The 27,508-nt window shown below is 43.6% G+C and overlaps 1 long non-coding RNA gene across 1 annotated transcript in view; it reads left to right on the plus strand.

Annotated features, from left to right (window-relative positions):
• The first annotated feature begins 15,555 nt into the window (after window positions 1-15,555).
• The window catches only part of LOC122683272, a 230,958-nt gene continuing 219,005 nt past the window's right edge, over window positions 15,556-27,508 (plus strand). The window contains exon 1 of the long non-coding RNA XR_006337666.1: window positions 15,556-15,691. This is a non-coding gene — a long non-coding RNA (uncharacterized LOC122683272). The remainder of the gene's footprint in view (window positions 15,692-27,508) is intronic.

Consider the following 27,508-nt stretch of genomic DNA (forward strand, 5'->3'; position numbering starts at 1 on the left):
CAGGGGACATGAGCACCTAAGCAGGAGGTGAGACTGCTGCCTGGCTCCACTGAGGTGGACAACACAGCCCCTGGCGCCCCTTCAAACCAGTGGGTCGCCGTCTCCACGGCTGAGATGACTTCCCCTGAAACCGCAAAGTAGGCTGGAAAATAAGAGTTGCAGTCAATTAGCTTTTTGTTATGTCTACACGGTATTTGGCAGTCAGTTTGATTCTTTTTTCTTCATGGATTTGGCCACATAAAATAACTTGAGGGAGGAGGGCATCTTGAAGGCAGGGGCCACAAGGACAGCAGAGCATAGCTGGAGAGGGACAAGCCTTGGAACTGGACTGATCTGTTTGTGAGTCCTGCTTTTTTCTGTACCAGCTGGGGACCTTTGGAGATGTTTGTTACCAATGTTGAGTCTCAATTTCTTCTTTTGGAAGATATGGGATAATTGATTTTTACCTTCCCAACTTGAGGCACTGTGCATATAGGTTGATCAAAATAAACTTTCAATAAACAGAAGCTGTTACTCTTGTAGTTAACAATTGTAATAAATGATAGAGTTTCATCTTGGGTAGTTACTGCCCATACTGGAAACAAATTCAACCCTTGAATTGCCAATAACATTAGCACAGTCCAACAATGGAAACACAAGATGCTTTCCTGATGTAGACTATTTCATTGTAAAAGATACATTTTGGCTCTTCAACTGACCAGCCTTGTTATGAAAATTATAAAGTTGGTGATGCAAACCACACGATTAATTTCGTCCTCTGAAAAGGTTCAAATAATATAATCCATGCATGAAGATGTTTGAAATTATATCATTTTATCATCCAAATTAGCTTTGCATGAGTTCCTTGGAGAAATCCAAAGAAAAAAGATTCCTTTATTCTTTCCAGAGAGACCAACAGAAAACATTTAGAAATGTCTTTAAATGTCCAACATAGCTCCACTGTGAATGGAAAAATGTATGGGTGATAAATAAGCGTTATCCAAATCTCATAAAAACCATAAAGGTAACTGGCAGAAATACTGAACTGGTCATTCACTTGTAAATAAATATATGGCCTTCTTAAACATCCTGGCATATCCTGTTTAGTTGATTCATGGCCGTTCACCAAAGACAAGGATTCCTGCCTTGGAAGATTTAGCACCCTGAGCTATATGTCACTGTCTTGTTAACAGATCTGGAGGTGAGATGAGCTTTGGTTAACTGGTGTTGCTGACACCTGTGTTTAGTTAGCAGATTGGTTAACAATGCCTGGAAATGTGTGAAAATGACCCCCCTCTTTGCATGCTTTGCTCATTCTCTAGAGAAAATCTCCTTACTCTAGGGAAATCAATGCCCAATAAAGCAATACAGAGAAAGTGCAGACTATGCTTTGGAACAAGCCATTCAAACCTGGATTCCGTGGCTGATTGCGTGGTTTCATCCAGATTTTCTTAGCACTTGCAAGGGTTCCTGTGAGCACTTGGCAGCTCAGTTTTGGTTTCCTCCTCACTGTGTCTCTCTGGCTCCCTGTTCACCTTTGTGGCTTAGCCACTCCAGAGGATGAATGTTTATGGTTTTGATGAATAGGTTCCTACTTGCATGATATTTCTGATTGGTGGTATCTGCTGATTACTCTGTGGGGAAGGATTCTGATGCCTTGTCTTGGATCAGTGGGAAAGAGTGCTGTGGTTGATTTGTGATATCTGCCACAGGTAGAGGACTGGACAGTAGGGGGGTACATGCTATCTATTTGTATCCTGGCTATGCGTTTTAGATATGACAGGAAGATATATGATTTGCTAGCCAGCCTCTGGGTTTCTCCTATTGCTATAGTGCAGTGTAGAGATTGGGGTGGTTTGAGGCTTAGGTATTATACAAGGGCTCTATTAAGCATTAAATAGGGTGCTAACCCCTAAGGTACTGTGTGGCTCTAGTTACCAGGTCTGCAGTGGCTTTTACTCTGAAATCTCAAGCTTGTTTTCCTAGCTTCTTTCCACTGCAAATGTCATACAGTGGCCAGTGAGGAGCAGTAAGATGGTGAGGTAAATTCCAAGGATTCAGAGTAGGGACTTTGAAGATCCCAAAAGGTGTGGTCCCAGTCCCAGATATTGAAGAGGGGTCAGAAGCAAGGGTGACTAAATGCCAGGCATTTTACTCACTGTTTCATTTGCCCTTCCTAAGGACGCTATGAGTTAGGTTTCATCAGTCCCTATTTTCTTGGTGTAAAAACAGGGACTCAGAGAGGTTGAGTTATATTGCTAAGTCTTACAGCTGGTGAAGTAATTAGCCTCCAACTAATAAAAAAAAAAAAAAAGTGAAAGTCACTCAGCCGTGTCCAGCTCTTTGCAACCCATGGACTGTTTAGTCCATGGAATTCTTCAGGCCAGAATACTGGAGTGGGTAGCCATTCCCTTCTCCAGGGGATCTTCCCAACCCAGGGATCAAACCCAGGTCTCCCACATTGCAGGTGAATTCTTTACCAGCTGAGCCACAGGGAAGCCCAAGAATACTGGCGCAAGTAGCCTGTCCCTTCTCCAGTGGATCTTCACAACCCAGGAATCAAACTGGGGTCTCCTGCATTGCAGGCAGATTCTTTATCAGCTGAGCTACCAGGGAAGCCCCCCACACAGCTGGTAGTACATGCTAAAGCTTAGAGTCAAACCTTGGTCTATGTCATCTCTAGATTTGAGCTCTCTGTTTTCTAAGTCAACCATTACATTAACCTCTGGGATTCCAGTCTCCAGGGAATGGTGACCAAGGACATCCCAGTACCTAAAGGTGAAGAAGGCAGTAACAGATGCTAATTTCTTCCTCTACCAAAGCTCTTCATCTCACTTGGTCCTGCCCAGGTCTTGGTATATCCTGCCCCTCTCAACACCCTACTGTGTGCAGGATGCAGTGATTTCCAGGGTGTAGTCCCAAGGCTGTGTTATGCCAAAGGCACTATTTTTGAATTCTAATAAATGGCTACTCAATTCAGCCTATCAAATTGTGGAAGAATCACTCCAAGAATGTCTGCTCCCTGCTGAGCTGATCTGAGTGCAAGTGACTCTCTTGCTTCGTGGAAAGCAAGCTAAGGAAAGGGAGGAGTTGCTGAGAAAGGAGAAGTTTCTCTTTCTAAAGAGGCCTCAGGGATTAAATTAGTCACCTGTGAGGTCTCCTGTCAGCTGAGTGATAGAATTTCGTCTGCTTGTCAGTGGAGCCAGCAGAACATGATGTGTTAGATATCTGCCTGCTGTTCCCCTGCAGAGAGAAAGAGAATAGAAGATTCTTGCTTCATACCCTAAGGAGACCAGGGAGGGCAGGGCCAGCCCTCTGAGTCTCTTTCCTTTCTTCTGGGAGTTGTGACACAGTTTAACTTCTGTCAGTAAATTCTCTGACAAAGGTGCTCTGACTCTCTAGTTTGCTCTTCATGGAGACAGGAGAAGAGCACAATACTCTCTCCACCCCATACCTTTGTGTTAGATAACACATTCCTGTAACAAATACACCTCAGCCTCATGGTGTGACATACTAAAGACTTATCTCTCTCCCAGGTCATAGACCAATACTGGTGGAGCTAAGAAGTGAACATCTGTTCCACTCATTCATTCAGGGATCCAGGCTCCCTCCATCCTTGGGTTTTTCATCCCTTAGGGTCTCAGAGTTCTCCCCTTAATGTCTGGGGGAGAAAAGCATGAAAGGTCACATAGGAAATCTACCAGGGCCCGGGCTGGGAAGGGGTGTCCATCACTGTTGTCTATATTCTATGGACCAGATCTGTCACATGGTCCCATCTCTCTGTTAGGGGAAGCACGCTGATTGAAACTGCCCACCCTGGCCAGGTGCCATAGTAACCATTTGCATGGGTTGTTTTATGACAGAAGGTCCTGGTAAGGAACTCAAATAAGCCACCACCAACTGAAAGAGTTTGGGGAAGGTCAAAAGGAGATACCACGTTTCCGACCACCTCCCAGAATCCTTCTCAATGGCATCCATCTTGGCTGAGCAATGCATGCATCACCAGGAAGGACTCTGAGTCAGAATGATTGGCCAAAGACAACCCGGAAACTAATCCCATCACCATAAAACCCGAGAGCTCGAGCCATGTGGCGGAGCAGTTCTCCTGAGTTCCCTTACTCTGCTGCTCTTCACCCGGGTGCTGTTTTCCGATAAAGTCTCTTGCTTTATCAGCATGTGTCTCCTTGGACAATGCTTTTCCGAGTGTTAGAAAAGAGCCCACTCTTGGGGCACTGGAGGGGGCCCCCTTTCCTATAACATCTCTACAGGAGACACTGGAAAATATACTCTAGCTTTAATTCCCAAGTGAAAAGGTGGTAGAATTTGGTGAACTCATGGCATTGTTGTCTCAACCTCCATCTCAGATGGCCAGTTCCTCACATTAAGAGAACAGATTGACAGTAAAAGGAATGGTGCCAACCCAGGCATTATCTGCTTAGTTATTCTTGAATAGGGCAATTTTCCAACTCTACACTCTACAGCGGTATTTCTCCAACTGATGTACACAGTCTCCTGAAGGTTCATGGTGGTTGCCAAAGGGCATGTGTTCCCACCAGGTCAACACAGGTTATCATGTCCATGTCGCAATTTTACCTGAAGTTTTACGGGAATTAAAAATGTTGAATTTTTACTTCCTTCAAAGGTTTAGACATAAGCATACCTAAGGGAAGTCATAAGATTTCTGATATTCCTCAGTTTAGGAGTCTTACATATTTAAAACTCCCTTTATGGACCTTAGGGATATTCCTCCTCTTTTCTTTACATTTAGGGGAAGTCGAGGAAACGCCTTATGAAACATTTGACTCAAGATGTGTCTTTACCTCCTTTCCTCAGTTCTAAGTCACAGGGTTCCAAACTCAATGGGAAAAATGAATTGAGAGTTTACCACAATCTAATGATAGTAGAATATTTTCTGAATCAACTGTGAGTCAGATACAGTGCTGTAGGCTTGTATGTGTTCTGGTTATATATTGTTGGATTGCAAACTACCCTAATACTTACTGGCTCAAACAACTATTTTATTGTCTGATGATTTTGTGGGCCAGGAATTTAGGCAGCACTTAACTGGGTCCGTCTGGTCAAGGCTATGGTTTTTCCAGTGGTCATGTATGGATGTGAGAGTTGGACTGTGAAGAAAGCTGAGCACTGAAAAATTGATGCTTTTGAACTGTGGTGTTGGAGAAGACTCTTGAGAGTCCCTTGGACCACAAGGAGATCCAGCCAGTCCATCCTGAAGGAGATCAGTCCTGGGTGTTCGTTGGAAGGACTGATGCTGAAGCTGAAACTCCAATGCTTTGGCCACCTGATGCGAAGAGCTGACTCATTGGAAAAGACCCTGATGCTGGGAGGGATTGGGGGTGGGAGGAGAAGGGGACGACAGAGAATGAGATGGCTGGATGGCATCACCGACTCGATGGGCATGAGTTTGAGTAAACTCAGGGAGTTTGTGATGGACAGGGAGGCCTGGCGTGCTGCAGTTCATGGGGTCGCAAAGAGTCGGACACGACTGAGCGACTGAACTAACTAACTAGCTGGGTGGGTCTTATGCTCTACATGGCTTCAAGATGGCTTTCCTCAAATATCTGACACTCGGGCCAGGGAAAACAGGGTTCAGCTGGACACCTTTCCTCCTTATGTGGCAGCTCAGGGCTCCAAGAACAAGTGTTCTAAGAGGGCTGGGTAAATCTGCAAGGCTTCTCATGACTTGGCTTCAGAATGCATGAAACTTCCTCCATATTCTGTGGGTAATGAAAATCAGCTGATTGAAGGTGAAGGAAATTAGACTGCACTTTCAATGGGAAAATTCACCAAGAATTTGCAGTCATCTTTCATGGACCACTGTCTGGATTTTCTCATTTCATCTTCCTAGCATCCATACGAGGTAGAGATGACTTCTATTCCCATTTTACAGTTGAATCAACTTTATTTACTTGCTCACATATTCACTGTATCTAATAGTCCTCATACTCTCTAAATAGAGTTAGAACTTCCAAAGGCTTAATCTAAGTGATTACTGAATAGGAGAGCCCCTTTTAAAAACTTTCTTGTCCTAAGTAACTTAGAACTTAAAATGGTGACCCTAATATTTATGATAGCTAACTTTTCAAATACTTTGATGTGCCCCAACCTTTGATCCCTATAAGAGTTGTGTATGTTTGTTTAGTAGATTGTATTATTATTCAAAACATTGGCCCCTCCTCCCCACGGGATAATTTAAATTTCTACCCTATTGTTTCAGTCTTGGCTATGTGTCAAGTTTGCGGTTGTATAGCATGACTTCAGGAGAAGGCAATGGCAACCCACTCCAGTGTTCTTGCCTGGAGAATCCCAGCAATGGGGGAGCCTGGTGGGCTGCCATCTGGGGTCATACAGAGTCGGACACGAATGAAGTGACTTAGCAGCAACAGCAGCAGCATGACTTCTAAGCAGAAGCTTTCACAGTCATTATGTGGTTCTGCCAGGGTCTCTTTTCCTCCACCACAAGATTGACAGTGTCCCAAATGCAGGCTGTAGCCTGCATCACAGAATAAAGATCCCATGAAGCCAAGCCATGTCCATCCAAAGATGGACATGTCAGTCTAGCAAGCCATAAACTTATTGTCACAAGCCAGTGTGATTTGGAAGTTGTTTGTTACTGCATCATAATTTAGCCTAAGCTGACTGGTGCTATTAATTCTCCCATTTTATAGATGTTGAAATAAGTTGACAAGAATTAAATAACTTACCCAGGTCTAGGACTTAACCCAAGGTTTTTGGTTCCAGATCCTTGATCTTAACTGTCTATATTTGTTGTTGTTGTTTAGTTGCTAAGTTGTGTCCAGATGTGAAGATCTGACTCATTGAAAAAGACTTTGATGCTTGGAAAGACTGGGGGCAAGAGGAGAAGGGGGTGACAGAGGATGAGATGGTTGGATGGCATCATCGACTCAATGGACATGAGTTTCAGCAAGCTCAGGGAGGTAGTGAAGGACAAGGAAACCTGGTGTGCTGCAGTCCATGAGGCCACAAAGATAAAACAGAAAATCTATATAGTTGGTGGATAAAATATAACTATATGTGGTGATGGACTCAAACAGGAGAAACCACAGGCTTGAGCTGTGTGTTTGGCTATTGTCATTGTCAGTTTGGGCTGTTGCAGCAAAAATATCATACACAGTCTGGCTCAAACAAAACTTTTATTTCTCATGGTTTCAGGGGCTGAAAAGTCCAGGATTAAGATGCCAGCAGTTCTGATGTCTGTTAAGGCCCCACTTTCTAGCTCATAGACAGTTGCCTTCTTGCTCATCCTCATATGAATATGAGAGACAGAAGAGAGAGAGATTAAAGCAAGTTCTGTCAAGTCTTTTCCTTTAAGGGCACCAATCTTATTACAAGGGCTCCACCCTCATGATCTGATTACCTCCCAGAGGCTCACTGTCCAAAAACGATCACCTTGAGAATTTAAGCTTCACATATGGATTTGGGGGTGACACGAACATATATTTCATGACAGCTACTTAATGTGCAGGTTGTCTGATATTTAGCTCAGAGACAGCAACTCGTTTGCGAAAGGCACCTCTGACTTTCTAGAGGTAGTCACTAACATGTCTCACGGTTGGGATGCAGCTGAGTAGTTTATTTTATCAGAAGGGGGCAAAACTGTATAAATATTTTTTGAGCGTCTCATAGTATTTCATAGTATTTATGAGGTAGACATCACTTGGGATGATTTAGCCTTTCCTGGCCTGACATGTTTCTCTGCTCCATTTTTCTAAATAACAAGAAAAAGAAGGAAAGCAAAATTGAGGCATAGTTGGTAGATGAATTATAAGGTGTCAAAGGACTGTCTGGAACTTCCTTCTTTCTTGGGAACATGCACAGGAATTGTGTACAGACACCCTCTACTTCTTAGTCTATGACTTTACTGGGCAACAGTGGCACAAAAAGAAGAGAAGACGTCACAGTGGGTTTAGGATAGAGGACTTTACCTGAAGTGGAGGAGTGTCCTGGCTGGTCACCTAAGTGCTGGATTTCTGGAACCCACACTGTTTCTCAGCACCATTTCTTCTTTGTTTTGGAGTACTTCCCTTTGCATATTACTCCCAGGCTGTATATGATTTCAGATGATTTTGGCTGTGAGTTACAAGACCCAACTATAAGAGGCTTTATCAACAAGGAATATTCTATTAAAATTGTTTTAAATTGAAACATAATTGGCATATAACATTGTGTTAATTTTAGGTGTGTAACATAATGACTTACTATTTGTGTATATTGTGAAATGATTGCCAGAGTAAGTTCAGTTACCATCCATCACTACACATAGTTATGTTTTTTCTCATGATAAAAATGTTTAAGATCTACTTTCTTAGCATCTTTCAAATATACAGTACAGTATTGACAAGGAATATTTACTAGCTGGCATATTCAGAAGCCAAGATGTTTTTTCTCATGATAAAAATGTTTAAGATCTACTTTCTTAGCATCTTTCAAATATACAGTACAGATTGACAAGGAATATTTACTAGCTGGCATATTCAGAAGCCAAGATGTAGGGCAGTTGTAGAGTTGCTTAATATAGTGGCTCCAAGACATTATTAAAGATGCAGGTTCTTACCATCTTTTTGCTCCCTCACCCTCAGATTGTTGATTTGTCTTCTTACATAGGTTCTTTTTTGGGTCATCTCGGGGCTCTGTAGTTCTATGTGCAGAAAGCAACATCTTCTAGTGAAAATGGAACTTGCTTCTACTACGTTGTCTTACAGCAGTTCCTGAGATGGAAATTTGCATACATGGGCTTATGAGTGATTGCTCTCAGGAACAGGCCCTGATAGGCAGGAGTGATGGGCAGGACTGCCCAGCTGAGAAATTGAGCAGCAGAGGCCTAAGCTGACCCCACAGGGCACCCTGGTGGTGGTTGGATCCTCAGAGTTTCCCAAGTTGAGGCAAGACACTGCACCTCTATGTGGACTTGTCGCTGGAGGTTAAGGTTGCTGAACCTTGGCCATAGACCTCTTGGAAGGTGCAGGAGTGAGGCTTCTGTCCTGAAGGGGGGCCTGGGTGGCACAGCCAGCATGTACTACACATGTCTCATTTCCTAAGCAAAGATGTGTTTCCCACATGCCCTTTCCTGTTCTCCTGGATGATGCTGCAACTCATATCCATTCTAAACCATTTATTGGTAATGATAATGGAGATGCCACGGTTGCCTTCAACTGAAAATGAGCCACACTCTGGGGATGGCTTGGGTTTCCTCTGAAGGATTTGACTGCTTTGAAGGTATGTTAGCAAGGAAGGGTGGAATGGCCGTTCAGTGACAATAGAATCTGGTCCACGTAATCCTGAATATTTCTCTGTCTGATCGATGCTGAATGCAATGGAGGGAATCCCAGATAACAAGGTGTTTAGAAATTTCTGCATCCCTCAGTGCTATGGGCAGAGCATACAAAGATGGGATAAAGGGCTACTTCCCATGGGAAGCATCAAGTTGTGGTTGCATTGGTGATGTAGAAGGAAAGGTTTCTCTCCTCTGTACAGGGACCTTGAGCAACATGGTGGTGAGGGTTGCCAATCCTCTGCAAAGTGGAAAATCTACCTATAGTTTATCGTGAGCCCTCCCTATGGGTGGTTTCTCTCTATCTGTGGTTCTGTGTCTTAGAATTCAACCAGTCTTGGGTCTGGCAGTGCTGTAGTATTTGTAGTTGAAAAGAATCTGCATATAGGTAGACCCAGGCAGTTCAAACCTGTGTTGTTCAAGGGTCAACTGTATAAGCTATATTCAAATGGTTCTTGTAGAGGATGGCGGAAGGCCCCATTGTCCTGGCTCCCAAGGAATCCAGAAGGACCTTAAAACACTAGTAAAACCTCTGCTGTGGACTGATGTATTTTCTTTCTCATTATGGCAGCCTCCATCTCAGTTTGAGGTCCCCCAGCACAGACTCTGAGACCAAATGCAAGTGCAATTGGTCCAAATGCATGTGTGTGGCAACGCAAACGGGGAAGGGGCCCTAAGACACTGGAAAGGGTGACAGGAGGATTGTTGGATAAAGCGCAGGATCCTAGTTAAATGGGAACTTCAGATAAGTAATTTTTAAAGTATAAGCATGTATACAATATTTTTTAGATAAGGATTTTTTTTTTTTTTTAGGGTATGTCTCAAATATTACCTGCGGCATACTGATACTAAAAAAATCAGTTTTATCTGAAGTTCAAATTTAACTGGGGGTCCTATAATTTTTATTGAATCTGACCCCCTGAGGTGGCAGCCATTAAAAGATGCATGATCAAGTCAGCTGCTACTGGGCTGACTGGAGCTGTAGCCCCTGGGGGCTCTGGTAACTGGAGCCCCAGAGTTATTGCACCTAGGAGGCAAAGGAGCTGGGGTACACTCACTGCAGTAGTGTTTGGTTGAGAGCTGGGTGGGGAGGGAAGCTGGTCCTGTGGTGGTTATTTCCTGGCTTTGGTGAGCTTCTATGAGCACAGACAGAGCAGCCTCCCTTGTGTGGCTTCTGAGAAAAGCGTTAGGCAAAGGGATGCAGGTCCTAATAGCTTGAAGTTAGCTGATGACCGTAACATCATAAAGTCTAAGGAAATACGAGCAGGGCCCTAGGACCTCGGTTACAGAACTGATGTCCTAGTAATATAATTTATTAGAAGTCAATTGATCTGGTTTAGAATTTTGGTTCCATTAGTGAATATGTGACCTTGGACTTATTATATAACTTCCTGCCCGCCTTCTTTTTATCAATAAAATGGGGTTAATGATACTTCATAGGGTTATTGTGGGGATCAAAAACACAAAAGTATATACAATGTCTGGCATCCAGTAGGTTTACAAAAAATATCTGGTCATGAATATATTAAAATGTGTGGGCTTTGAGATCAGACCTGAGTTTGAGTCCTAACCCTATCAGCTACCAGCTGGACTTGGATAAGCCACATCCCCTCTCTGTTTCTCCATCTGGAAAAGTCAGGTGACACCCACCTCCTGAAACTCTTTTGAGGGTGGAAAGGTATGAGGTATGTTAAGTGCTCAGTGCCTGGCACAGAGCAGGCATTCAAGTCCATGAATGTTTGTGCTGTTTTTCCTTAGAAAAGTGTGAGGAGGGTATGAGGTCATCACTAAATGATCCAGGCCAAACTTAGGTTGTAACTCTGCCAAAGTCTATTTAAATCCCTGATGGAATGATAGACAGGCACAGGGCTAGGATTTCCGAGAAGGAGGATCTGGGTAGTCATTAGGAATTGTTGTCTTCCTGGGCACAGATCCCCTCCCGCTTGAAATTATGCATAGCATGTGGCTTGTTTTGGCCAATAAAATGTGAGCAAAGTGGAAGGCACTTCTGTGGGGTGTGGACTGCTTCCATGCTACAAATGCCTAGCTGAGTAGTTACACTTGAATAGTTATAGCTGAGATTGTCTGTCTCTCAAAACCTGCAGTATTTACTATCTGCCTCTTTAACGAGTTTGCTGACCCTCACACTAGCCTATCCTCACATGAGATACATCCCAAGGGATGTCGATGCTGCTGGTCCGTGGACAGTCCTTTGTGTAGCAAGACTCTAGGGCAGGGTTTCTCAACCTCAGCACTACAGATATTTGCGGCCAGATTATTCTGGTTTTGGAGGAACTGTCCTGTGCATTATGGGATGTTTAGCATCATCCCTGGCCTACATTAACCAGATGCCCATCAGTTCAGTTCAGTAGCTCAGTCGCGTCCGACTCTTTGCGACCCCATGAACTGCAGCATGCCAGGCCTCCCTGTCCATCAACTCCCGGAGTCCACCCAAACCTATGTCCATCGAGTTGGTGATGTCATCCAGCCATCTCATCTTCTGTCATCCCCTTCTCCTCCTGCCCTCAATCTTTCCCAGCATCAGGGTCTTTTCCAATGAGTCAGCTCTTCGCATCAGGTGGCCAAAGTATTGGAGTTTCACCTTCAGCATCAGTCCTTCCAATGAACACCCAGGGCTGATCTCCTTTAGGATGGACTGGTTGGATCTCCTTGCAGGGACTCTCAAGAGTCTTTTCCAACACCACAGTTCAAAAGCATCAATTCTTTGGTGCTCAGCTTTCTTTATAATCCAACTCTCACATCCATACATGACCACTGGAAAAACCACAGCCTTGACTAGACAGACCTTTGTTGGCAAAGTAATGTCTCTGCTTTTTAATATGCTGTCTAAGTTGATCATAACTTTCCTTCCAAGGAGCAAGCATCTTTTAATTTCATGGCTGCAATCACCATCTGCAGTGATTTTGGAGCCCAGAAAAATAAAGTCGGCCACTGTTTCCACTGTTTCCCCAAATATTTGCCATGAAGTGATGGGACCGGATGCCATGATCTTAGTTTCCTGAATGTTGAGCTTTAAGCCAACTTCTTCATTTTCCTCTTTCACTTTCATCAAGAGGCTCTGTAGTTCTTCTTCACTTTCTGCCATAAAGGTGGTGTCATCTGCATATCTGAGGTTATTGATATTTCTCCTGGCAATCTTGATTCCAGCTTGTCCTTCATCCAGCCAAGCATTTCTCATGATGTACTCTGCATATAAGTTAAATAAGCAGGGTGACAATATACAGCCTTGATGTACTCCTTTCCTATTTGGAACCAGTCTGTTGTTCCATGTCCAGTTCTAAATGTTGCTTCCTGACCTGCATACAGATTTCTCAAGAGGCAGGTCAGGTGGTCTGGTATTCCCATCTTTTGAAGAATTGTCCACAGTTTATTGTGATCCACACAGTAAAAGGCTTTGGCAGATGCCAATGTTCCCCCCTAACAATGTGACATCGAAAATATCTCCAGACATCTCCTGGGTTACAAGTCACCCCAAAGTGAGAATCTCTGCCCTGGGGTGTCTGGGGTGTTGCCAGCAGGCTCAAAGTTCTCTGAGGTCTTGGTAACCAGATCTTGGGCAGTAGGGTTGGTCTGTCTCCTGCCGTCTGGACCCAAGAATGATGGAAATGGTACAGAAGATGGAGGACTGGTCTAGGGCAGGTTATGTCAGGTACTAGGGAAATGCAGAGGATGCCAGGCAGGAAGAGAGTGAAGTTATGCTTTTCTGCTCGGCTTGGAATTATCTTCTGTTCTGCTTGGATTTTAAAAAATGTTTCTCTGAAAAAGCTGGATAAGATGGGTGGATGTATTTTACTAATGAGAAAGTTTAGAGTCTGGAAAAAAAGGAGTCTAATTGGTGGACTTCTTCACTAACAGCTAAAAGCCTGGCCAGGTGTACCAACTGGCCAGACGTTGGAAGTTTGCTGATTTTGGCCCATTCTGCCTGTCCTCTCCTTGACCTTCCGTGCAGAGCAGGACTGAGTGTCATCTTTATCCAACACTGTTTTAGGGGAGAGAAGGGGAAAACCAGCATCCAGCCCCTTGCTCTATGTTCTAGGGGAAGGCTGACTTAAATGTGCTGGAAAAGGAAACCTTACACTGGATGAATCAGAGGTGGGTGGCCATGCTGTGTTCATTCTCAGAGAGAAACAGCCTGAGTGAGGGTGCTTTGAAATCAGGGGCAAAAAATCCTCCACACATGTCTCAATTTTCACTATTTGCATCTGACCACAAGAAGAAATCCGTGACAATCTGTTTTCTTTTAATATTTTTTTTGCAGGCCCTTTGACACGTAATATGGTTTATTATTCTACTTATTTTCCTGGTTTGTCTAAAATTACTAAAGCCCTAAAACACTGCTATTTTGAAACTTCAAACTGTAGAAATGGGTTAAGTTAGGAGGGAAGGTCTTCTTACCTCCCTCTAATGCCACTCCTGGGAACTAACCTAATGACTGTTTTGTCACAACCAGTCCAGATCCCAACAAGATATTTGTATATATTTAATGTGCATGTCAAGGCTGTATATTGTCACCCTGCTTATTTGACTTATATGCAGAGTACATCATGAGAAATGCTTGGCTGGAGGAAGGACAAGCTGGAATCAAGATTGCCAGGAGAAATATCAATAACCTCAGATATGCAGATGACTCCACCTTTATGGCAGAAAGTGAAGAACTACAGAGCCTCTTGATGAAAGTGAAAGAGGAAAATAAAGAAGTTGGCTTAAAGCTCAACATTCAGGAAACTAAGATCATGGCATCCGGTCCCATCACTTCATGGCAAATATTTGGGGAAACAGTGGAAACAGTGGCCAACTTTATTTTTCTGGGCTCCTAAGTCACTGCAGATGGTAATTGCAGCCATGAAATTAAAAGGCGCTTACTCCTTGGAAGGAAAGTTATGACCAACCTAGAAAGCATATTAAAAAGCAGAGACATTACTTTGCCAACAAAGGTCCGTCTAGTCAGTGCTATGGTTTTTCCAGTAGTCATGTATGGATGTGAGAGTTGGACTATAAAGAAAGCTAAGCACTGAAGAATTGATGCTTTTGAACTGTGGTGTTGGAGAAGACTCTTGAGAGTCCCTTGAACTGCAAGGAGATCCAACCAGTCCATCCTAAAGGAGATCAGCCCTGGGTGTACATTGGAAGGACTGATGCTGAAGGTGAAACTCCAATACTTTGGCCACCTGATGCAAATAGCTGACCCATTTGAAAATACCCTGATGCTGGGAAAGGCAGACCCTAATGCTGAAAGCAGGAGGAGAAGGGGATGACAGAGGATGAGATGATTGGATGGCACCACCAACTCAATGGACATGAGTTTGGGTAAACTCCATGAATTGGTGATGGACAGGGAGGCCTGGCCTGCTGTGGTCCATGGGGTCGCAAAGAGTCGGACATGACTGAGTCACTGAACTGAACTGAACTGATGATGTAGAACCCAGCCACAAGGTCAATTGGACACAATTGGGTTACAGGTATCTACTTGGTAAAGCTGGTCTAGAAACACTGGAAGCCAGAAAAAAATACTAATTTTTTGCCTAATCAACTCTCCTTCCAACAGGGAGTAATGAACATACAGGGTCCTAGGCCACTTTGAGTTTTGGGAAGCTATGAACCTACTGAGAATGCAGGTGAACAAATACATAGGCAGTTTTGCCAGCAGTATTCAGGGATCCTTGAACTCCAGATGCTCAACCTCAGACCCTCTATCAAGAATGCAGAGGAGGGTTCTGCCTAATGCTGTACCCCCAGTAAACCACAACCTTTTTGGCACCAGGGACCATTTTCATGAAAGACACTCTTTCCATGGACTGGGGAGGGAGGGGGGATGGTTTGGGGATGACTCAAGTGCATTTACTGTGCACTTTATTTCTAACCTAATGCTGTTGATTTGACAGGAGGTACCGGTCCATGGCCCGGAGGTTGGGGACCCCTGCTGTAGCCCCAGCCACCTGCAAATCAAATCATGTTGAAATTGTGCCAAATCAGTGAACCTCACTGTTTCCAAGAGGACCTGGTAGAGGCAGATATGAACTTGAAACCTGAGTATTTAGAATTGTGGTCTCTCCTGCTTTACAACAGGAGGGATATTTGGGAGTTTGGCAGAATTTTCTGACCCAGAAATCTTACAATGGAAGTCTGTCTCTGAAATCCCAGCGGAGACCATTAGTGGAGCGATTTGTAGGCCCTTGCTTTGCTAGGGGTGCCAAGAACTGTTCTGTTTTTAGGAGGCAGCCATCCAGGACTGGGAAGGGGAAGCAAGAATATTCTAAGCTCCACTGAGTGGTCCCTGGTGGAAGATGAAGAAAAATGAGAATGTGAATCCTTGGTGGCTTAGAGAAGCCTAAAAGACTGGACATTAGGACCAGCCTAGGAAAGAAGTAACAAAAGACTGTAAGTGGGGGAAACTCATTTTTTTTTTCCTTTTCCTCCTCCTCCTTCTTTAAAAGCTATTCTATCCTCACTAGAAGACTTCCGGAGCTTTCTTTCCCCTTTCTGAAGCCAAGCAAGGGGGATTGCAAGAGAATTCTGGGTTGTCTTAGCTTGAGTTTGCCTTGAACCACCCCCCCCCCCCCCCCCCCCCCCCCCCCCCCACCCCGCACCCTCCGCCCTGAAAACAAGACTGTTATTGCAAGTAGTTTATTTGTAGGGAACTCTAGGAAACCCTGGATGGGGGGTGGGAAAGGAAGGGGGTAGGGAAGGCAGCCCCTTAAAGGGTGTCTTTATAGTGAAATATCAGTGGAAAACATGCCCTCAGAGATTCCAGATAAGAGGCTGGGGTATTTACTCCCCAGCTCTGGATAGCCATTGATTAAGGAGCTGATCCTGGAGTGTTAATTCCTTGTCAATTTCAGCCTGCTGCAGGCTTGGGCAAGTGGGCTCCAGTAGTCACAGAAAACCTGCAGGCAAAGGGATTCAGGTGCCAGCAATTGGCAATTGTGTGTACTAAAATAGTAACAGTGAAGGCTTCTCCTCTTCTCCCATCTGTGATTATTAGCAAAGCCTCCAAGGAGCAGAGCTTGTTTGCCGAACTGCCAAAGCTAATAGGCACCTCTAATGGAGCCACTAGACAGAAGAGTGCTGAGAAGTTTCGGGGTGAACTTGAGCGAGGAGCCTTGTGGCTGCTTCTGGTCTAGAGATTGCCCATGACAGCAGAGCTTGAAGGGGCCATGGTGTACAGTGGTTGGACAAAGATGGGGCAACTCCAGGACAAGCTCTCTTCCTCACTGAAGTTGGAAGGTGAGGACACCACCTCTTCTTGCAGCTCTGCATGGAAAAGCATGGAGGTCAGAGTCTGAGGAGGAGCTGTAGGGCTTGTCCAGGAGGCCAGTGGCTCCCACAACAGGATGTCCAACATGGAAAAGTCATGGTCACCTTGCATTGCTGTTGGTGCCAGAAAGAGACATAGCTACCCCTCTGGGAGAAATTATTCTCATTGGAGAGGGACGGGGGAAAGCTCAACACAGTCACCTTTGTGGTGATCACTGTGACAGCAGAGATGACCAGCATCACATGGCGCCACCAGGAACCAGCAATGCCAGGGATGCTCTGCCAGCAATAACATGTAGACATGCAGGTAAGGAGACCACTGCCTCCTCCCTCCCTCTCTCAGGCTTCAACCCTGAAGAAGCCCACACCTAAGACGGTGGGGATGAGGTCGTCTCTTGCTATTCTTTGCAATTTTATTGAGATACAGTTGACATAAAACATAAGTCAAATATACAACATAAGGATTTTTCATGCTTGTACTGTGAAAATGGTCAGCACAATAAGCTGTTAACATCCATCCTTTCACATCATTACATTTTTTTTGGCTTGTGTTGGGAACTTTTAAGATGGACTCTTTTAGCAATTTTCAAATATATAAAATTTTGTATATTTTAGCTATAGTACTGTTAGCTATAGACACGATGTATATTATATCCCCAGGACTTATTTATCTTATAACTGTAAGTTTAACCACTTTTCAGTCAGTTCTTCCAGCCCTATTCCCCACCTCGTGATGCTAGAAATCATAAATTTGATCTGTGTTTCTTATAAGTATTTTTTTACATTGAAGTTTTTGTTTTTTACAGTATTGTGTTAGTGTCAGTTGTACAGTAAAGTGATTCAATTATATATATTTAGATTTCACATGTAAATGAGATCACACTGTATTCGTCTCTGTTTGACTTATTTCTCAATGCCCTCAAGGTTCATCTATATTTCCATTCTTAAATTGGATTACTTATATTTTTGCAGTTGCGTTGTTAGAGTTCTTTATATATCTTGTGTAATAACCGTTTGTTAGGTCTGTGACTAGCAAGTATTTTCTCCCATTGTATAGATTGCCGTTTCATTTTGTCGGTGGTTTCTTTTGCTGTGCGGCAGTGTTTCAGTTAGATGTGCCCCCTCCGTGTTTATTTATTTGTGTAATTAATTTTATTTATTTTTGCTGTTCGGAGTCTTCATTGCTGCACGTGGGCTTTTCTCTAGCTGTTGCGGGCGGGGGCTACTCTCTAGCTGTGGTGCGCAGCGTTCTCATTGTGGCTTCTCTTGTTGCAGAGTGCACGCTCTAGGGTGCTTGGGCTTCAGTAGTTGCTGCTCCCAGGCCCTAGAGCACAGGTTCAGTAGTTGTGGCACCTGGGTTTAGTTGCTCCATGGCATGTGGGATCCTCCCACATCAGGGATCCCACCCATGTCTCCTGCATTAGCAGAAGGATTCTTTACCACTGAGCCACCAGGGAAGCCCCTCACTTGTTTATTTTTTGTTGCTTGTGCTTTAGGTGTCATATCCAAAAAAATCATTGACAAGACCCATGTCAGGAAGCTTTTTTTTCCTATGCTTTATTTTAGGAGTTTTACAGTTTTGGGTTTTACTTTTAAATCTTTAATTCGTTTTAAGATAATTTTTGTGAGTGCTTTAAAGGGATTTAGTGTCACTCTTTTGCATGTGAATATTTGACTTTCCCCGAATTTATGCTGGGAATGAAGACTGTTTTTTCTCCGTTGTTTTTTCTTAGTTTCCTTGTCAAATATTAATTGTCCATAAATATACGAGATTATGTTTGGGCTCTTGATTCTGTTCTATTGAACTATATGTCTGTTTTTATGCCAGTACCATACTCTTTTGATTATAGTAGCTTTGTAATATAGTTAAAAACCAGGACATGTAATGGCTCTAGCTTTGTTCTTCTTAGGATTTCTTTGGCTATTCCTAGTCTGTTGTGGTTCCATACAAACTTCAGGATTGTTTTTTTCTATTTTGTAAAAAAAAAAAAAAATCATTGGACTCTCATAAGGATTGTATTAAATCTACAGATGGCTTGGGGTAGTATGGACATTTTAGAAATACTAATTCTTCCAGTTCTTGAACAGAGATATCATTCCATTTATTTGAGTCACTTTCAATTGCTTTCTTAAGTTTTTTATAACTTGTAGTGTAGAGATCTTTCACCTCCTTGGTGAAATTTATTCCTGAGTATCTTTTAATGCTATTGTAAATGGGATTGAGATGGTCTTAAAAGAAGACCCCATGCATTCCCAACTTTAAGCAGCTGGGGGCCACAGTACTGGCCTGCCTTTAATCTCTGAATTGTGCTTCAGGGTAAATTTTTTAAATGAAGAATGAGAAGAGTAGAAAATTTAAGTGTAGTAGAACCTTTAGTGGAATGAGAGTGAACAAACTATAACAACACACAGCAATATAAACAAAATGTTGAGTGGGTAAAGCCAGATGCATGAATATATACACACCACTGGATTCCATTCACGTGAAATTCCAAAAGCAGCAAAATCAAGCAATGGTTCTGGAAGTTAAGATAGTGGCTATCGGGTGTAGAGTAGTGAATTATAGCAAAGGGGCACAAAAAGGTTTCTAAGATTTTGGTCTTGTTTCGTTTCTTGATCTGAATAGAGTTAACACTGATGTGTTCATTTTATGTAAATTCATTGAGCTGTACATCTGTGATCTGTGTACTTTTCTGTATGTCTTTTATACTTCAATACACTTACTCAATTTTTAAAATGTTGAACAAAAATACTAAGTATTATACCTTGGAATGAACTGTTCTGGTAACCAGACGTAACTGAAAAGTTCCGGAATTGGACCATGATGTCATCAAGGGAGCTATAAACCTAAAGGAAAATGGGAACTCAGCCGAGTAGAGATGGGGGCAGTAAACTCCATACTGTGGATCCAGGCATGACAAATAATCTTTTGCTTCAACAAAAACTTCAGGGATCAAAAGCAAAGAAAGGAGATGGATAGAAAGAAGTCTGTTTTGCAATGACACTTCCCAAAACGCTGTGATTTTTTTGATGAATTAATGAATGATTGCAAGTGTTTGGCAACAACATTTCCAAGACTGTTCTCAAGAGAAAAAATTGCAGATTAAAAGGATTTTTTTTCAGCAAACTCCAGCTCTGGGAGGCCTGATAGGTACTGGCAGCCATGCTACCCAACACATAGGAGGGACCCAATGACTTCTTCAAGCTTGCCATAAAATTTTGTGATGAACCACAGTGTGGCTGCAATTAGATCAAATAAAAGCAACATGTTAAATGCATAGCACTGGGAAGTCATGCCCATAGCATTAATGAACATGTTCCAAATCTCAGTCTTTCAGTGAGCCTAATAGAGGTGGCATAGAACTGAGATGCACCGGAGTCTGCTGGTTTGTGGGGTCATCCTGAGTTTCCCAAGGATTGAGGGAGGGATACTAGAATGACACAGCTTATTTTTTCAGGTCTTCCTCTATGTCAGACTCTGTGCTAACTGCTTGGCAGCAATACGAAAGAATTGTATGAGTGGATTGTATGAGTCCCATTTTAAGCTGAAGAAACTAAGGTCTTAAGAAGTTAGGAGAATTGATAAAGGTTAATAAACAATTAACTAGGGCCTGTGTCTACCAGAATCCATAGTTCACCTGCTTTTTCATTTTTAATTTTTCTAAGTATGATTTACATACAAGAAGTTACATACATTTTAACTGAGCATGATGAGTTATGTCCCTGTACATCTATGCAACCACCACCCAGGTCAAGATAGGGAACATCTCCATCATTCCAGAAAGTTCTCTAATGCCTCTTTTTAGTCATCACCCCCAAAGAAAGTACTGTTCTGATGTCTATTGCCATAGATTAGTTATACCTATTCTTGAACTTCATAAATGGCATTGTTTTACATGTACTGTTTTGTGCCTGGCTGCATTCACTCAACAAGAAGTTTCTGAGACTGACCCACGTGTATCCTGCTTGAATTAGGAGTCCCTTCATTTTTCATCACTGAGTCATATTCCATTGTATGAATATGCTGCTCTGTTTCATTTCATTCTGTTGAGAGATATTTGGGTTGTTTCCTGTTTTAAAGGCTAAGCTCTTTAACCACAAATATTTCACTGCCGAATTGATGAAGGCAGCTGGGTTACTTGTCATAGCAGGAAGGGCACTTACATGAAAAAAGAATGGACTTTCAGAAACTGAGACTCAGAGAAGTTAAGCTAAGGAAAAATGGAAGCTGACATAGACCCTTATACCCTTAGTTTTCTGCAGAAATCACTTGCTGGCTTTCTTCACTCAGGTCTCTGGTCAATTGTCACATCCACAACGCACTGAAAAAGGCACCTCCCAACAGGTTAAAGGCTAACACAGGGATACAATCAGCAAAATCCAGACCTTGTGAAATTCCATAGGACAAATGACCTGCTCATTTTAACAAAAATCTGCAAGAAACAAAAACAAAGACAGGAAACGGATGGGGAGTCTATAGACTAGAAGATTTGTTTGAATCAGACTCTAAATTAGGTTTCTATCATACAAGCAAACAAAATATGTAAAACAGTGGAGGGATATGAAAACTGGTATACTGTTAGAGAATTAAGAAATTCTTGTTAAATGTTTTAAGTGTGATACTGGTATCAACGTTACGTTTTGTATGGGTTCTTTCTCTTTTAGAATTAAGTAACTGACACCTCTCCACCCTCACACACTCCATCCTTCTTACCCTGCCTAATGTTATTTACTAGCACTTATTGCCCCCCTGACTTGGACTCTCTTTGATTTTTTAATAGAAACTTCATAAAGGCAGAGCCTTTGTCTTATTCATAGTGCTTAGTTCCAGCACCTGGCACATAGAAGATGCTTGGTAAATTTCCATCAAATGAATGCATAAAAGGTTTGAGCAAGGTTCCCCTGCAAACAAAATGCAGAAGAATTGAGAAACAGATGGAAATGGACATAGTTTCTGAAATCTGAATATCTTGTAGTGAGAGAGGCTGGCTTTGAAGGGCAGATTTGTCAGAACTGCTTAGGGAGCTCTCTCTTGTGCTCAATCAGAGGGGAGACAAAAATCATCCTCCCCAAAGGACCCCCAAGTTGGAGTTGGGCTGCCATGCAGTGCACTCACTGTATTTTTAGCTGGAATCCACAGGGTGAGTCTGTGACAAGGGTACAGGCTGCAGGATTGAAGAGAAGCTCTGTTACTATTTAAATACATCTTCTTGGTCTTGCCTTTTAACCTGAGCCTCAGTTTTATCTGTTGTGAAAGGGGTTCATTCATATAGCTTACCCCATAAGGTTTTTGGGAGAAGCAAAGTTGGGGCTTCATGTGGGTGGAGCTTAAAGACAGGTATTTTGTTAGCTCCACCCACTCCCCCAGGAATTCTAAGCAGGTGCTCCTGATCAAATTGATTTGATACATAGAGGGGAGGGTTCTAAAGTTGTGCCTAAAAGAAAAATTGCTAATAGTCAAAATTGTCTTAGGAAATTCTTTGGGAAGGGACCTCAATGGAGAGGACAGCTTTGTCTCCATGAATGGGACAGCTTTCTATGTCCTCACCAAGACCGGGATGAAGGAGGTAAACATCAGGTCCACCTCAGTACAGGGAGAGGCTCACTGAGGGGAGTGCAGGGGAACTGGGACTGGCTGAGGGGTACCCATCCGATGGCATAGGCAAGATCTGACTCCAGGCCATCTGGACCTGGAGCCTGGGTCCTTAACTACATTGCTACATGGTTCCACGGGGAAGAGGGCCTCCAGCATCCTCAACTGAGAAGACAGTGCCTGGGGTAAAGTAGTGTTAGGAGTGTCAGTCTGGATTTAGCCTAATCACTGGTTGAAGACAGCAGGAAGATGGAACGCAGTGGAGAGGACCATAGAAATAGAGGTGATGGGAGGTGGGAGGCCCCAACCCAGCTTCCAATCATCACTGGTCCCCTAGGGCAGGACCAGAGCAGATCACTTACTGATAAATCAGTTCAGTCACCAGCCTTCGTCTGAGCTGCTCATGAGTCAGAGAGGCTGGCTGCTTTGAGTTTTCTTTGTTTCTTTTCTTTCTTGGTCGTAGGTGTTAAGAGGTGGTAGAACAGCCCCAAACAACACTTTAGGATGAATAAAAGGTCTGGATTATCCTCAACCTGGAATTCAACAGGGGGCTACCTGGGGCAGAAGGGACTAGTCCAGACATGTCTGCACATCTTCAAGGGCTTGGGAAAAAGGATGCAGGATTCCTGGCTCCCCTCCAGACTTTACAACCACTTCCTCTTCTCCTGTTCTCCCACTGTTAAATGTGGATCTCTTTCCAGAATGCTCTAAGCCTTTTTAAAGGCAACAATGCTCTGTGTCTGCTTTGGCTATTACCTTTGAGAAACGAGTAGCACATTGCCAAACAACTACTAGTGGTCTTGAATGTGTACTCTAGACAGACCTCTGGCTAAGTGATGGATATTAGGAAGGACCTTCCTTCCTAAGACTTGCAAGCTGCTTCAGACTTGGCCATGAAAGCACATATCGGCATTTCTTCTATCTTTTCCCCGTTCCCCTCACCATCCCTCTCTTGGCTTCTGTCAGCACCCCTACCTGGATTTCAGTTCATTCATTCAGTAAGTCTGTCACAGACCTTGATGGTGGCCTGGTTACATCTGCCTCAGGTGACCAAGTGGTTTCCTTCAGCCATCATCACCTGAGGTCTTTCTCTGGCTGCTCAGGCCCCTGGGATAGGACATTCCAGAAGTTCCAGGATATCACCACCACTCCCCTCCCCAAGTCCCCAAGAGCCAATGCCTGGTGGAAGGTGGTGGACGAATGCCCCTAGCTCCCTTGCCCAACTGCTGGGGTAACCCTAAAGTGTGTTCTCCACCATGTGCCCTGGAACATACATGTGAATGTAACAATGGAATGACTAAAAAAATTGTAAGTGTTCTGCTACATGTAATGAGCTACTTTAAATTGGTGCTCAGTGAGGTTTAGGCTGAGCAAAACAAGCCAGATGAATAAAGATAAGGCAGGGGGAGATCACAGACAGAGGGGAGAAAGTAAGACCAAAAGCATGGGGATGGGGAACTATGTCAGAGTGTTAGTAATGAAGTGGTTTTGAGCAGGACAGTGACTAAGGGTGGTGCCAGATACAGAAGGCAGACTTGACCAGGGATACCAACCTGGCCTGGGGCTTAGTGCAGGTTTCTCTGAGAAAGTAAGAAGGAAACCTAAATCTGGAGAATCATAAGGAGTAATAGAGGATTGGGAAGGGAAAAGAGCCTTCCAGGCAGAAGAACATCATGTGAAAAGGCCCTGAAGTTGGAGATATCATGATACATGCTGACTGAAGGAAATCAGGGGTAGAGAGCTCAAGATGAGGCTGGAGGGGTAGTGTGCTAGATTGTGTTACGGTTGAACAAATATTCGCTCAGCAGCTCTCTGCCCCGTTAGGTACGAGGATACTTCCTATTGACTTGAGACCTGGCCTTGTGACTTGCTTTAGTCAATGGAATATGAGCAACCAGTACTTAAGTAGAGACCTTAAGTATGTTTGAGCAGTTGGACTTGACCTCTAGCATTTCCAGATGCAGGAGGCCATCAAAATGTTATATAGGAAGTCCTTCTACCATCTACTGATATGCTTAGGTTGGTCTGTTGCATGCCTACTACCTCTATATAGTTGTCCTACAAGGTGATGTAGTGAAGATATATGGATGATTGATGGGAAGCTCAAAAGCCGCCTTTTAGGTAACAGAGAGGAGCTAGGCTGCTGGGAATGAGCCTTCATGTGACATAAATCTTGTCCTTCCTCATCAGCCCCTGGGGATTCCAGGTGAAAGGGCTGTTCTTTGTGCATAGTCTATGATGGTGGTTTAGTGGGAGACCAGGTTAGATTCTTCTTTCCAGGGTGGAGTCCTTGTGGGCAAAGATCTGTGGGTAGACAGATGTGACAGTAAACATCCTAACAAATGAAGAGAAAAGCAACCAAGGTGAGCATAAAAAACTTTCGACAGGACAGTGGAAAGCTGACCACCATCTTGGCTCCTCCCAAAGGACCTGCTGGCTCTTGGGATGCAAGCTCCCAGGAGGGCTGGAGATCCTGGAGTAGGAGAGCCTATTCTCCATGGCGTAACAGAAATTTTCAGTGTGGGGAAAAGCAAAGGGAAGAGAGAGTGAATGGTTTAGAGGTGATCAGATGGGTTAGCATGTGGGCAGTTGCTCGAGGCCAATGTCAAAATTTCAAACTCTGTTGGGATTATAGTCTGGGTAGGGATGGGGGAAAGGGATTATGTGTTCACAAGCCAGGAGTCGCATTTTATGTCTCCAGAGCAGCCCTCAGTTCACCTTGCTAACCTTAGGATTGTACTGTTCTCTGTCTTGACAATAGAGTTAGAGAATTTTGAAGCACAGATGCTCAGCGGCTCAGGAAAGATTCATGGTCTCTTATACTCAGCTTAGCAGAGATTCAACGCACTAATCAATTACTCTTTCTTTTATTCATGCAACAAATATTTATTGATAATCTACTATTTGCCATTCACTGGAATTACAGAAGTTAATCCACAGTCTGGTAGGCAAGCACAGTGTATCTTAACATTTTTTATGCCACAGCCCATAGTGAAAGTAACTTTATATGATATCACTCTGAGATGCTATCATGCTAATTGAGTCTCTGCATTCTCTACTTTACCAAAAGCCTACTTCTTTTATCCTTGTTTAGTTTTGATCATGGGCCCCCAAAGAGCATGTTAATATGCTAGAACCTATAAAGGTGATGAATGTGTAAATAGTGAAATATTTGAAATAATCTGAATGCCCATTTTAGCAGAAGCAGATTCACAGACAAAGATTTGAGCATAATTATTTTTGAGATCTGTGTGTGTGTGTAGGGTGTGTATAACCCTGGAAGGGGATGGAGAAGTGATACAGACAAGAGCAGGCAGCCAATAGAGAAAATGTGTTGTTAAGCTGAGTACCAATGGAGCTTATTTCCACAGGGAAAGCTCTGAAACCCAGGGTGGCTTGCACTCCTTAGAGTTGCCCCATCTACTGGGTGAGGGAGCTGGGGGATTGATACATCCACTTCCCCAGTCACTGGCTGAGAGCTGCTCCAGGCAGATGTTAATTCTCTGACACTTGCACCTGCTGCATTCATAGGCCATGTAGCATTCTGCAGTTCTGGAACCAGGCTGCCAACCCAGCGATGTATGTGCCAGTAGTGGCATTTGGCTGGAGCCCATGGAAATGTTAGGGACATGGGTGGAGCCCTGGCAGAGGCTGCTAGACCTACAAGAAAAAGTGGTAAAAAATTTTATAACACATGATTTCATGCAAAGGATAAGGTAGAACTATGATCATTGACTTAGAAATGCTCAGCCACATATTGTCGAGTAAACAAAAACAACTTACAGAACATCAAGTAGGGTTAGACTCAGTGGCTCGATTATTCTATGTATATGAATATGTCACGTGTAGGGGAGGGAAGGCAAGGCTGGAACTAGGCTAAGACAAAGACACTTGCTTTGCTCACAGATTCTACAGAAGCAACAAAAACTCAGTAATCAAAATAAATGTTTACATGCAATATTTTTAAAATATCAAAATTAATGCAAACAGTTCTTAATGAACAAAGTATCAAATTTTTCAATAAAATTAAGAGCTGACCTTGCATTTGCACAACTTGGCGTCATTCCCCTCATCTTAATCTGGGCCCCGTTGGATTCTGGCCATTGGAGGTGGAAAGTTGGGGAGATGCCCTGGGGTCTCTCAGCCCTTCAACCTCTTATTCGTGCCTCCCTTGGCCCATCCCAGCCACTAACACTGATGCTGGAGCCCCAGAAACTCAACATGAAGGGGGCAGCCTCACCCTCTCTGTCTTTCCCTGTCTCCCCCGCTTACTCACCCCCAAGCAGAAAAGCTAACAGGGGAGGAATGTACATGAAGACTCCAAGGCCTGGGACCAGTGCAGTTTCCTGAGGAGCCCTAATAATTTGGAGGCCAGAAGAACTGATTCCAAAGCAGACCCACCAAAAAAGCCCTAGCAACCAAGACTTTCGTCTTCCATGCCTGGTCCTCAGTGGGTAGTTAAATGCACGTGCTCTTTCACAGTCCTCTGGGGTGACAGTCTGGGGTTGGGCTGACCTGGCTGGGCTCTGCTTGGTGGACTGAGCGTCCAGAGCTGAAAGCCAAGTCATCAAAGCCAGCTTGTTGAATTCAAGCCATCTCGATGCCTCTCTTCCCGACAGCTGGGCCAGTGCCAAGAGCTCTCGGATCCCAGCTCCTCCAGGAGTCTGTATGCTGAGAGCCTGTGCAACCAGCACCTTCGCAAGTGGACTTCTTAATTCATCAGGCATAAAGGACTCAGTTTACATAGGTCAGTGTGCTAACCACTGACACCCATGGAAGACACAGCAGGGCAAGTTCTGACAGGTGTTATCAGGGAAGTGGCAGGGAGACTGAAGTCATTTGGGAAAGTGTAGGAACTAGAGGACAGAATGAACTTTGCTTTCATTTGAAAACTCCATGGATCCTAAGCAGTATTTTCTTTGGGAGATGTTGGCCCACAGCAGTGAGAACAAAATAATGTTTCCGTCTTCACTGAAACATTTGGCCAAAGTATTAATTTCACAGCCAATGTTCAGACTGATTGTTGCACACGACCTTTAGTTTTCTTCCATGGAAAATAAAAGTGCGATGACTTGTTTTTTGGGTCCCTGGCAACTAGAAGAGGAGAGTTTTCATTGTCTTGTTCGTAGTGGGTTCCATTTCCTCCTGCCTATACCTGTAATGAATGTGTAAAAGTGAAAGTCACTCAGTCATGTCCAACTCTTTGTGACCACATGGACTTATACTGTAATTACTCCATGTAATTCTCCAGGCCAGAATACTGGAGTGGGTAGCCTATCCCTTCTCCAGGGCGTTGTCCCAACCCAGGAATTGAACCAGAATCTCCTGTATTCCAGTTGGATTCTTTA

Source organism: Cervus elaphus, chromosome 24 (genome assembly GCF_910594005.1).
Source record: "Cervus elaphus chromosome 24, mCerEla1.1, whole genome shotgun sequence".
NCBI lineage: Eukaryota > Metazoa > Chordata > Mammalia > Artiodactyla > Cervidae > Cervus > Cervus elaphus.